A 12,791-nucleotide genomic window follows, 5' to 3' on the forward strand; every position below is an offset into this window, starting at 1 on the left:
TAGAACCTATTGACGCCGCAAGACAAACAAGTATTTGCGTTAGGCATCTTATGAAATTTAAATATATTTTCCTGTTGGTTTAATGTCTTTATAACAGCATGGTGGGCCTCCTTTATCACAAATGAGGAGCTGAAGTGCACTGCATCCTGACAAACCTTGGAGTTGGTATTAGGATGCAGGTCTGAATACAGTTTTGCTGTTGGGTATTGCTGGCTGCCAGCAATCACCTTTCAGAAGATTGTAAACTGGGTATATGAGGTATTGCCAGCCTCTGAGGAGCTATATGAGCTTTGGTTCTCACTGTGCATTTAATGAATACTTAGAAATTCCTTTCGTGTTACTATGAGGTCAAAGGAAAGGAAGGGTGATTTCCTTGCTTGCCTCAATCACCCTTTGAAAATCTCTGTGAAGTCGGCTAGAATTAGTCCCTATTTGCAGATGAGCGACTAGAGCTAGAAGGGTAGATTCTCTCAAGGGATTTGAACCCTGATTCAAAGTGAACATTGTGCCCACATCTCGCATGGAAGTTCTCTGGATTAATTTTGTGCCCTGTAAACAAGCCAGTGTTGGATTCTGAAAGTAAGTAGTTATTGATATTTCCACAATGGTTGCCAACTGGTACATTTTTCTACAGTGACAATTGGTTGTGTTTAGTGTCTATTTAGAAGTGGCTACTTTTAATAGGTTGCCTGTTTTACAACAGGTTAGAGGCAACAGCTATATAATTTATTAGTAGCTCTTTTTAACTGTCCTTTATTGCTAACTTTAATATTGTTGGGTTTTTTGGTAAACCTCTTTAAGGTCTGTTAAATAAGCAAATCTATTTTACTTAGACTGGGAACAATTATACCCCTCATTTATTGGGTAAGGTTAGTTAGAACAGGAGCAGAAAAGTGAACCCAACACTTCAGAAAGTTTATTAAAAAATTTAGGATTGTGATTGATTGGAATGAGAATTTTCTTTATTGGACCAATGCTTCTATTGGGCTAAGAATATACAAAACCTTTTACCTGCTGAAGCACTGTGTTTAGTTAAAAAGTTGGTGAGAAACTCAACAAGAAAAATGTTTCTTGTAGAATATCAGGATGTTCATTCTTGCTTCATCAGTGTCAAGCACCTAGTAGGCTACATACACAACTGTTGGGCTGCAGTTGGTTTTGTGGATCCCATAGGTATTATTGAGAAGTTTAGAATCTCAGAACTCTCAGCATGAAATAAGCCCATTTTATTGAACACCAGATAGCCACTGTAGAAGTGTGAACCTTTAAGCGAGAGAGGTGCCTTTACTTTTCTCCAGCACAGTTGAAAGCAAGTGTGTTCAGGTAGACAATGAAATATTAAAGGCACCAGCTATGACAGCAATAAGGCCTGATTCAGAAAATCACTGGCGTGGGTCACCTACAGGCAGCACCACATGGAACAATATGTTTATTTGTGAAGCGGCCACATTTTCACCGTGACATTGCGAGCCTTCCATACATCTTGCTTTTAGTTACTTGTTCATTTCATTGTTGGCAAAAGCGTCTTCCCAAACAGAGTTACCTCATTTCTCGGAAATATGGGTTTGTTTTACTCCTCACATTGGAGTTAGTTTGCTCTGAAGATGTTTGTACACCTTTGTGGCAACACCAAAGCTTTGGTGGTACTGGAAAAATACTAGACACCAGAGAAAAGTGCGTAGGAAAGTTTTTTCCAGAAAAATTTCAGCCCAGCTAAAGGACAGATACCTAAAACTTGTCATCTAGCTCTTGTCATCTAAAACCAGGCATGACTTACTTATTTTAAGGAATAGAAAAAAACATTGTACTATGGGTCCATATGCACACTTATGGTGATGGATTTATATTCATTAGATTTTTCCCTTCCAGAAATATAAACAAAATCCAATAAGGTGAGTTGAAGTTGCCTGGAAGTATTTCTTATGCTCAACAATAATCATTGTGAGCACAGTAGAATATTACTATTGTTTATTAAATTTGTATACCACCTGAAGATCACAGGATTGTTCACAACATAAAAATACCAAATGAAAACACAAAATACATAAGAAAACAGAAACAAACCAGTAAGCCTCCCCCCCACACACATTTAAAAAGCCATAAAATGTTAAACAGCCAAAGGCCTGGTAATGGAGAAGAGTTTTCACCTGCTGCCTGAATATATGTAATGACGACTTCAGGAGCTCCTCACTGGGGAGAGCATTCCACAAGTGGGGAGCCACCACAGAAAAGGCCTGTTTGTGTGTTGCTGCCCTCTGGGCTTCTTGTGAATGGGGCACAAAAAGAAGGTCCCCGGTGTTGATCGCAGGGTCAGGTTCTGTTCATATGGGGAGAGGCGGTCCTTGAGGTAATGTTGCAAGATGCATTGACATCTGTTTCTGAATTCTTGTTTCTTTACATATTTGTGTTTGAAAATGGTTAACAAAATAGCCAATGTATTGAAAGAGGGCTAATTTGGAATGGGCTCTAGCAGTAGAGCATTTGCATTGCATGCAAAATATTGTGGTTTAATTCACAGCAGCTCCAGGTAGGTTTTGGGGGACCCTTGTCTAAAACTCTGGGTGGTGGTGCCAGTCGGTACTGAGCTGTATGAACTCAGCCACCTGAGTTATATGAAAGCAGCCACCTGTGTTCTCAGCCTTTTAGTTCTCTTATCAGTTTGTTGCTTTTTCTCCCTTTTTAAAAAAATCATCCTTTTGGTGCAGCCAAGAATGGTTGTGCTAGTCTGAATAGTTCATTAGCAGTAACCCTCTTTTTTTGTCCCTCCTCTTTCCATGTTTACTGAAAATGTGATGCCAATTTAACGTTCTCCTGCTGTGCAGGAGTTTGGGGCATTTTTTAATTGCAGCAGGAGCAGGTGTGGTCAGACCTAGGTTCAGAGGCTCTGTTTTAAGTTTCATTTTACTTGTGATCAGTCAAATTAACCGCACTGTTCTAGCTGTGGGAACAAGAAGCAAGCATTATCTCTAGTGTGATATTAATCTTCCTGCCTGCTATTTTGATATACAAGTCTAAACCACACTCTCTTTCTGTATTAACAGTGCTGCTTACTACTACTTCCTGGGCACTGTTTTTTTAAAAAATTATATAAAAAAAGTGATGTCTGTAGCTTGTCTTCTAAGTTCAAGGGGCAGAGCTGCTAATATTTGGGTTAAAGAATTTGTAAGAAAATGAAATCGCCTTGGGAAGCATGGAGGCAACATGGAATGTTTTATTTTCTTCTGAGTCAATAATGACTCAAATGTTCTAGCCCTGTGCTGCAGTCTTGGTGTGCTAATACTGAGCCATCTGGCTCATAACAAGCTTCAAAACTAAGATATTAAACACTTCCAGATTTGTTAGTTCTCTTTTGAGAATAGTCATTAGTAGGACTGATTTTCCTAACACTTTTGAATTTTGCGTACCTCATGAGATGGCTTGTATTTTGGGCTATCTTTTTGTTTACAGTCTAGTGTTTGAAAAGGAAGCAGATAAGATTTGCAAGAGTTCAGATGTAGACTGGATTGACTTGCCAGAGTTCAGAAGTTCAGCATTGGAAAAGGGAGTTATTGTTTTGTTGTTTCTGTTTTAACTATTTGTGTTTTTATATTGTGAACAGCCCTGAGAGCTTCTGATGAAGGGTGGAATGTCAGACTAATAAATAAAATAAATATATAAAAATAAGTGTTTCCTGACTATCTGGTTAGTTTATCTAAGGGCACGACAACATTTTATGATAGAGCTTCCACTGGGTACCTGTAAATCAATTTGCCAGCAGTAATTGGAGTGGATTCTATGGCCATTCCAATGTTAAGTCAAACCTAAACTGTCAGTTCACAGGTAGCTGCTGCCTTATGCTGAGTCAGACCACAGGTTGATCTAGCTCAAAATTGTCTACTGTGAGGCAGGAACTGTTTCCAACCAGGAGAGGCCAAGGATTGAACCAAAGACCTTACGCATGCAGAGTAGATCTCTACTACTGAATTGTTTGCTTGTGTTGCATTCACTAAAGATTAGTCTAGCATTCTGAAACATGCACGGATTCTGTCAGAAAGCTAAGACTCTAATGCTTCAGATTCATTATCATCATGACATGACAATTCTGTCACTGACAGATGTTGCTGAGATTACTTCCCGTATTTTCAAATATCAGGTTGTGGTCTAGGGGGCATATGCCGACAATTACCCTCAAGTTTCTTGCTGGCATCAGATTGCAAAACTCTTTTACGAATGCGGCATTAACAGAGGGCTGTGCACACACCAGGGCAATAATATGTATGTGGATTGCTGTTCCATTGTGTGCAGTTGTGCAACTTTGTTCACACACAAGTGCTTTCAATTTTATGCCTCTGAAATCGGTCTTGATGTTTCCTGACCACACTAGTGGGTGGTCCTTCATGGAATTTATTTGTTCTGTATTCTGTTGTCCTCTCCCATCAAGTAGTATTTTCCTGTCATCCATAAGTTCCGGAAACCTGTCCAGCTGTGGCCATGCACACACATATTTGCTTGTCCTTGCAACAGCACCTTTTACATTTTTTTAAATTTTTATTTTTGAAGAACAAGTTTTTTAGTACAGTGGTACCTCGGTTTACAAACTTAATCTGTTCCAGAAGTCCGTTCTTAAACCGAAACCGTTCTTAAACTGAGGTGCGCTTTCCCTAATGAGGCTTCCCGCCACCGGTGCCCTTCCACCATTCAGATTCCATTCTTAGACCGAGGTAATGTTCGCAAACCGGGACACTACTTCTGGTTTTGCGTAGTTCATAAACCGAATTGTTCATAAACAGGACTGTTCTTAAACCGAGGTACCACTATATGCCAGATTTGCACAAAAGAGCAGTCAGAAATAATGATAATAAATACACTTCCATCTCTCCAAGTGCCATGGACCCCTCGGCTCCATCAGAAGCAGGAATGCTTTGGCAGATTCAGATGGGCCGGTAGGAGAGCCAGTGTGGTGTGGTGTGGTGGTGAAGAGCGGTAGTCTCGTAATCTGGGGAACCAGGTTCGCGTCTCTGCTCCTCCACATGCAGCTGCTGGGTGACCTTGGGCCAGTCACACTTCTTTGAAGTCTCTCAGCCCCACTCACCTCACAGAGTGTTTGTTGTGAGGGAGGAAGGGAAAGGAGAATGTTAGCCGCTTTGAGACTCCTGAAGGGGAGTGAAAGGTGGGATATCAAATCCAAACGCTTCTTAGGAAGGCAGAGAAGATGGTGTGGTGCTGAAAAATTGAGACCCAGGGTTGGAGGAGAGAGGTCCTTCCCATGTGATTCTAGACGTCAGAGGATGGATGATGGGGGTGGAGATGCTCCTTCAGGTATACAAAACAACACCCTAATATTGACGGTGGGGGAGGAATCTGAGCAAGGAGGAGTGCCTGTGTGTATTCTAGGAGCTCTACTGAGCAATGAATTACTGCAGCCAACCTAGGAGCTTTTCACTTTATTGATGTTATGAATTCCCTTCTGTGTAGAGCCATACCCATTTAATTTATATGACAGTACAGTGAAATACAGACAGACGTCTTTGTATACCTGCTAGGATGGGAAATGCAAACCAAATATACAATACTTTATTTAGCATAGTTCAGCTGAAGTACACAAGTGATAATTGTTTGCAAGAGTGTAATACTCAAATTGCTTTTCAGTATTATTTTGTATTGAATTACAGTGGTACTTCAAGTTACATACGCTTCAGGTTACAGACTCCGCTAACCCAGAAATAGTGCTTCGGGTTAAGAACAGAAATCGTGCTCTGGCGGCGTGGTGGCAGCAGGAGGCCCCATTAGCTAAAGTGGTGCTTCAGGTTAAGAACAGTTTCAGGTTAAGAACGGACCTCCAGAACGAATTAAGTACTTAACCCGAGGTACCACTGTATTAGGAATTTTGATTACAGATCACTCACTCCCCCCACCCTGGTGAATAGGAACATCTTTTTTTCTCAGTTTTTCCAATTTTATTTCTACTTTTCAAGTTTATACATTTCACTAGTTTTATACATTTCACTAATTTTACAATCGTTTTAACATTTCAAAACTTGACATCCTTCCTCCTCTTTCTGCAGTTCCTTAAATTTATTTTTAATATCCTCTGCATATCCAAATTAACTTAATTTGCTCATTTATTCATCTACTTTAAATATATACTCTTATAAAACTGCAGGTTATTACAATAATCATGCCAATGATCTTATCTGTTTACAATTTATCTGTAAATATTCTATAAACCATTTCTATTCTTTCATAAAAAGTTTATAAAAGAAGGCAGAGGGCCTTCACAGTAGTGGCACCTGCCCTGTGGAATGCCCTCTCACTAGATGTCAAAGAAAAAACAACTGCCAAAGTTTTAGAAGACATCTGAAGGCAGCCCTGTTTTGGGAAGCTTTTAATATCTGAAGAACTATTGTATTTTAATATTTTGTTGGAAGCCGCCCAGAGTGGCTGGGGAAACCCAGCCAGATGGGCGGCGTATAAATAATAAATTATTGTTGTTATTGTTATTGTTTTATTGTTATCTTGATTTCTTATTCTTCTGGTGAATAGGAACTTCCATGACTGTGAATAACAGAAAGTTTCTCTAGGTTCTAAAATAAAGCTAGACATTTGACCGAGAGTGACTGCCTGCATTTGCTATCATCTTGTGCTTGATATTTGCTGAGGACCATCAAGCTAAACCAACTTATTCCCGAGACAGAATTGTGTTTAATAATCAGATTCCACGTACCTGTCCTTTTTAACCTCTTAAAAGTACTGGGGAACGAATACCCAAGAGTCACCCCCTGTAAAATACTTTATCTATTGCCTGGTAACCTTATGAGGGGGAACTGAATGCCACTTTCTCCCCCCCCATCACTGATTATGTCAGATGTACCCCATTCCAAAGGGCCCTGTACCCCAGAGCTGCTTCAAGACTGTCAGCGATGGTGGGCACTGTCTTTTTTTAGAAGACAAGCTAAATATAGATGTAACTAGCATACCACAGCACAGTGAACATCGGTCTTAAATTTGTATATGGGAAGCTGAATTTGGGCTTTTAAAATTATAAATTGATGAAGTACAGTGGTACCTCTGGTTGCGAATGGGATCCATTCCAGACGCCCGTTCGCAACATGAAAAGCCGGCAACGTCAAGCGCTGTATCTGCGCATGCGCTATTTAGCACTTCTGTGCATGTGCAAGTGGCGAAACCTGAAAGTAACCCTTTCCGGTGCTTCTGGGTTGCTGCCGGACGCAACCTGAAAAAACGTAACATGAAGCAAACGCAATATGAGGTATGACTGTATAGTTATGGTGTAATATATTAACATTGAAGAAGCTTATGTATTTCTTTTTTTGGGGGGGGGAGTAAATTCTCTTTGAACCTGTGAAGGAGACATGAGCAAATGGAGTGTGTGGTTTGTTCATAGGAAACCTCATGTAGATTAAGGCAGGTCATGTCCACATGAACATTTGCCTCAGGTTCACAGCCCTTTGACACATTTCAAATGTTGTTGCCACAAAGGGCACAACCAGGAAAGCCAGGAATATGAGATGCACCAAAGGTAGCAGCTGGCGTCGGTGTGTCCGCACAGCCAAATAACACCTAAAAGCAATAGGTGACTAAGCCTATTGCTCTTTAAAATAAGGGGGGAAACCAGGGGGAGGCAAGCTAAAAACACCTTCGTATTAGTGGTCAAGCAAGATCAGCTGAGGGGAGTAAACAAGGTGACTATTTTTTTATTAACAAAATAAGTCAGCTGTTTGAGATCATGTTGTGAACTGCCTTGCCTACAAAGTTTCCTTTACTTTCTGCAGTAACTCTTTCATGCAGTCCAAACACCTTTAGTAAGAAGCCTGTAATTATCTGCAGTTGCTTAGGTTTCTAGAACAAATAAAGGTGACCTTGCTCAGAATGGGTATGGGTGTGTGTGTGTAGAGTCCATAGCCAGAAAATATAAAGTGTCTCCTCTTAATGGAGAGTCAATTAAACTGACCTAGAGCCAGATTACTGATGTGAATACTTTAGGCTAGGGGCTATCACTTGAAGAGACTTACTGTCTACAGTGGTACCTCGGGTTAAGAACTTAATTCATTCTGGCGGTCCGTTCTTAACCTGAAACTGTTCTTAACCTGAGGTACCACTTTAGCTAATGGGGCCTCCTGCTGCTGCCGCGCCGCCGGAACACAATTTCTGTTCTCATCCTGAAGCAAAGTTCTTAACCCGAGGTACTATTTCTGGGTTAGCGGAGTCTGTAACCTGAAGCGTCTGTAACCTGAAGCATCTGTAACCCGAGGTACCACTGAACAACAAATTAGGAAACATAAGCATATTTATTGAACAAAAGCAGACCTTTGGCCAGGGCTCATTTGTGCATGTAGGTTTCCTCATATGTGGATCACTGCCTTTGGTTATATTTATGTAATACCCTGCCTTTTCAAGTATTTCGGCCTGTTTCACATGTAATGGTAAACCTAACCATGGCTTAGTATGAATTAGCAAACATGCAGGCTCTTGGAGAGGAGAACATGACAGCTTTTCTCCTCCCCAGTCATTCTGCTGTTGCACATAGCTAAACTATGGGTTGTTTAATCCAGGCTTCCTCAACCTCGGCCCTCCAGACTTTTTTTGGCCTACAACTCCCATGATCCCTAGCTAGCAGGACCAGTGGTCAGGGATGATGGGAATTGTAGTCTCAAAACATCTGGGGGGCCGAGGTTGAGGAAGCCTGCCTTAATCCACTTCTGGGTTTGTGGTTTAGCTCTCTCCAGACCAAACCATGAGCTGCAACTCAGGTTTGTGAAATAACTGCAGATCAGTTGCCTTTAAATATAGAGAGGAGATGCAGCCAGATCTGGGTGGACCATGTTACTAATGTTGCTAATTTCCCCCATAACTTTAGTCCAAAAAGCTGTCCAAGGGCAGGTCCACCATAGGTACCAATAAGTCCCTATGGCTCTACAGTGCCACCAGTAGGATGTATTCCTTGAGTTTTGAATAAGTATCATTCACTCAGGTGAAAATTCATGAACAATTTTCATGGACAAAACAAAACAAATTCCTTCCAGTAGCACCTTAAAGACCAACTAAGTCAGTTCTTGGTATGAGCTTTCGTGTGCATGCACACTTCTTCAGATACACCTTCTTCAGATACAATTTTCATGGAGTTTTCTTTTAGACTAAATAGAATGGTTTCATGGACCAGAGTTTATCAATGGGAAGCAACCCTGAAGTTCATTTGGGTGGGGAGGAATGAAGCTTACTAGAAACCTTATTTATTTATTTTTTTGTGCTAGGGCAGGTCCCAAATCATGTACACATTTATACAAATATGTAATTCATTATCCTCTTTTCAGCAGAAATGTTACTCTTGGATCCAAGTAAGCACAAACTTATTTCACAGTCCAGAATCTTCCTCTTCTGTCCTCCCCCTCAGTTTTTATTGGCACAATGCAAAATTTTATATTGTTGAAAATTACAAAGTAGTTTTCAAATTATGCTATTGGGTGCAAACTCTCTGGAACATTCCCTAGAGGGGATAGGATTGTGGAATGAAACATCTGCATGTTTTAAAGCTGTGGAGAAAAATAACTGTCCCCTCTTTCCCCATCCACACCCATTTCTTTAGAAAACAAATTTGGATAGATTTAAGCCATAGCCCTCAAAACAAAACTTTCCATATTTAAGATAAAATATTTCAAACAGCTTTCTTCTTGCATTTTCAAGAAAAGCTATTGATTTTTAAAATTTATTTTAATATTGCCATTTGTGGGCTATTATTTTAAAATGGAAATTTTCCCCTTCTTCCCAAAGTTCTTGTTTTTAGCCTGTAAATTTCTGAGTAGGGAAGAAATACTCTCTGCCTTGCCAGGCAAAAGAGTTTGGTCTGAAGTTATAAGATCAAGTGCAGGTCAAGTTTTCTGCCACACAAGCAAGAGTTTAAAGAGAAGGCAAAGTGATTGAATTTCCCACTGATGAGAACAAATGATATGTTAATTCTGAGACAAAAGGAATGTGGTGTACTTTGCTGCTGTATATGTGAATTGACCTTCCTTTCCACAGCTGTTCATCTGCCTCCCTTTGAAGCTAAGAAACTGCATTTCTAAGCCTAGTATCCAAAGGAAAACTGCTTGTTTTCTGAAAATTGCAAATGCAATTTCTGCTAAGTTTTACTTCACCAAATTAAAACAAAACAAATTCCTTCCAGTAGCACCTTAAAGACCAACTAAGTCAGTTCTTGGTATGAGCTTTCGTGTGCATGCACACTTCTTCAGATACACCAAATTAGATTTTAAAGGCATGTCTTTACAGTATGGCATTCTAACCAATCAATTAGATGTTTGTTTGTTTTTAAAAAATCCTTCCCTTGTAACTGTACACACAGTGTCTCAGTTGTAACCTTCATCTGTTGAGAAAGACCTATAATGGGACTGAGCCATTGTGCCAGAAAAATAATCTGGAATTTCAGTTTTCTTTATTTAATGCTCTGGCACTTAATTTAAACTTTCTGTATTTAACCTACAGTGGTACCTCAGGTTAAGTACTTAATTCGTTCCGGAGGTCCATACTTAACCTGAAACTGTTCTTAACCTGAAGCACCACTTTAGCTAATGGGGCCTCCTGCTGCTGCCGCACCTCTGGAGCACGATTTCTGTTCTCACCCTGAAGCAAAGTTTTTAACCCAAGGTAATATTTCTGGGTTAGCGGAGTCTGTAACCTGAAGCGTATGTAACCCGAGGTACCACTGTATTTGCCACTGAAAAACTTAAACTTGTATGGTTAAATAAAATAATACAGTTTCACAATATAATGAGTCATTCAACAATCCAAATTGTTACATCCAAACTAGATGATCACTTAATCTACTAATTCGGAAGATGCTAAATGAATTGGGCTGAACCAAAGTAAAGAAGCCAGTTCAAAAGGTATTTCAAGTAAGTGTCATAAGACACACAATATACAATTACAGGAGAACATTTTATGTGGCTATTATAAACTAGTCAAGTTGCTGAAAATACAGGCAGTAACTGTGCAATCCGGGCATGTCTACTCAGAAGTTAGTCACACTGAGTTCACTGGGCCTTCCTCCCAGATAACCTCATGGTGGCCTCATAAGCCTGCAGGCAATTAAATACACTATAGCAGATTTGGAATCCCGCATATTTGTTATTGCAAATTGATTTTGGTTTCCCTCTTGGTGGGGTGCTTAACATTGAATGGTGGTCTGTGAGGAGCCCCAATTTGAAATAACAGGTTGGGTGCCTTCATGTATTCTTCTTGCATTGGAATTCCATCCCAGATTTGTTCCAAGCAACTGAAGAAAAGTTTAAATGCAACTGTCCTGGTTATGATGGTTTCTGTCCATGGCTTCTGGCTGCAGATGGTTGACTTGCTCTGATCACAGAAATGTCAAGTTGGAAGGAACCCTGAGGATCATCTAGTTCAACCCCCTACAATGCAGGAATAGGTAGCTGTCCCATATGGCAATTGAACCTGCAACCTTGGCTTTAGCAGCACCATGCTACAACCAACAGAGCTATCCAGACAGTAAGAATGGATAGGTGAAGCAAGAGTCTAAGAGAACAGGGAAACAGGGCCAAGGGCCCGAGAAGGAAACATGCCAAGGGAAGTGAGTTGGGATACAAAGTGTTGACATTTAAGAGAGGAAGAAATTCAGGAGAGTAAGGGGGGGGGAGCTGGAGGGAGTGGGGAGAAAATGGGCAGAGGAGAGAGTTGTAGAATCGTATGGTGATTTGAAACAATCAGCCAGATATTTGGCTACAGGACCTTAGTCTACTCTAATTTCCCCTGTTGCATAACAAGAATTAACAATAACTAGCCCAGAAGAATGTAAGGCCAGGGCATAGTATGCTCCAGCAGAACTTTTGTGCAGCTTTTCAAAGCAAAGCACCCTCACTCAGCACTTTTCACCACTTGTTCTCTCATTACGTATTAAATTTTTCCTGGCAAATTCTTGGTAACTTCGCAGGTCAAAGACTTGGCATTCAGCTCTGATCGCTTTCCAAAGTGTGTTTGAAATCTTAACCCCATAAACAATAACAAGAATATATGTTTTGTAGACTCTTTTTACCGGGAAACTTTTAAGATGCAAGCTTCAAATAGTTATTGTCTTGTTGTGGGAGCCAGACTTTCTAGTATATCTCACCTTTGTTGTTGTTGTTGTTGTTTAGTCATTTAGTCGTGTCCGACTCTTCATGACCCCATGGACTAGAGCATGCCAGGCACTTCTGTCTTCCACATATGTATATATATCTCATCTTTATCTGCGAGCTAATACAGAAATGTGGGCTTGGGCGCCTTCTGATTAACCAAAACATGGAAGAATGACTGTGGGCTGGAAAACCTGAATGAGCCTTCATAGCGTCTGCTGTGACGTCACAAACCACATTCTGCTGTTATAGTTACCGAAAGGTATTGGAATCCTGCGTATGGAGCTGGGTTAAATATTGTGAGAGTCACAGCTGAGGTGGGGGGGGGGAAATCACAGGAATAGTGGCATCAGTACATTTGCTGCAGAGGTTTAATGCAGAAAGGCGTTTTGGCTTTTAAGGGTAGAAATTAAGACTAATAAAGGGGGGAAAGGGCCGAGTGAGTTTGTAAGCTGTTGAAACATACTCCTGAAAAAGTGGTAAGATGCATTTTCCCATCGACTCTGCTTTTAAAAACACTAATTTTTTTTGCTCTTGTTTGTGGAGACATGGGATAGCTGCTTAGATAAACTTGCTCTAAAATATCTGAGACTGCATTATGGCCTCTGTCCCTTCGGTCAAGACAACTGCTGCCATACTTTCATTTTACTGGCAACTTTGGAAGGG

At 40.5% G+C, this 12,791-nt stretch overlaps 2 protein-coding genes and 1 long non-coding RNA gene across 5 annotated transcripts in view; 2 read left to right on the plus strand and 1 right to left on the minus strand.

Annotated features, from left to right (window-relative positions):
* Positions 1 to 12,791, minus strand: part of MANBAL (mannosidase beta like) — a 353,967-nt gene that overhangs the window by 315,829 nt on the left and 25,347 nt on the right. The gene's annotated exons all lie outside the window — the stretch shown is intronic.
* Positions 1 to 12,791, plus strand: part of ZHX3 (zinc fingers and homeoboxes 3) — a 45,627-nt gene that overhangs the window by 6,796 nt on the left and 26,040 nt on the right. The window contains exon 1 of one of the 3 annotated variants that reach the window (XM_081867598.1): positions 12,426 to 12,604. The exons of the other annotated variants lie outside the window; for them this stretch is intronic. The gene's annotated coding sequence lies outside the window, so the exon portion shown is untranslated. Of the gene's footprint in view, positions 1 to 12,425; positions 12,605 to 12,791 lie in introns of those variants that run through there. 3 annotated transcript variants of the gene reach the window in all.
* The window catches only part of LOC309345233, a 350,883-nt gene continuing 342,460 nt past the window's right edge, over positions 4,369 to 12,791 (plus strand). Inside the window, exons 1-2 of the long non-coding RNA XR_014158124.1 lie at positions 4,369 to 4,934; positions 5,187 to 5,678. This is a non-coding gene — a long non-coding RNA (uncharacterized lncRNA). The remainder of the gene's footprint in view (positions 4,935 to 5,186; positions 5,679 to 12,791) is intronic.

This window comes from Podarcis erhardii (assembly GCF_964252035.2).
Source record: "Podarcis erhardii genome assembly, chromosome: 6".
NCBI lineage: Eukaryota > Metazoa > Chordata > Lepidosauria > Squamata > Lacertidae > Podarcis > Podarcis erhardii.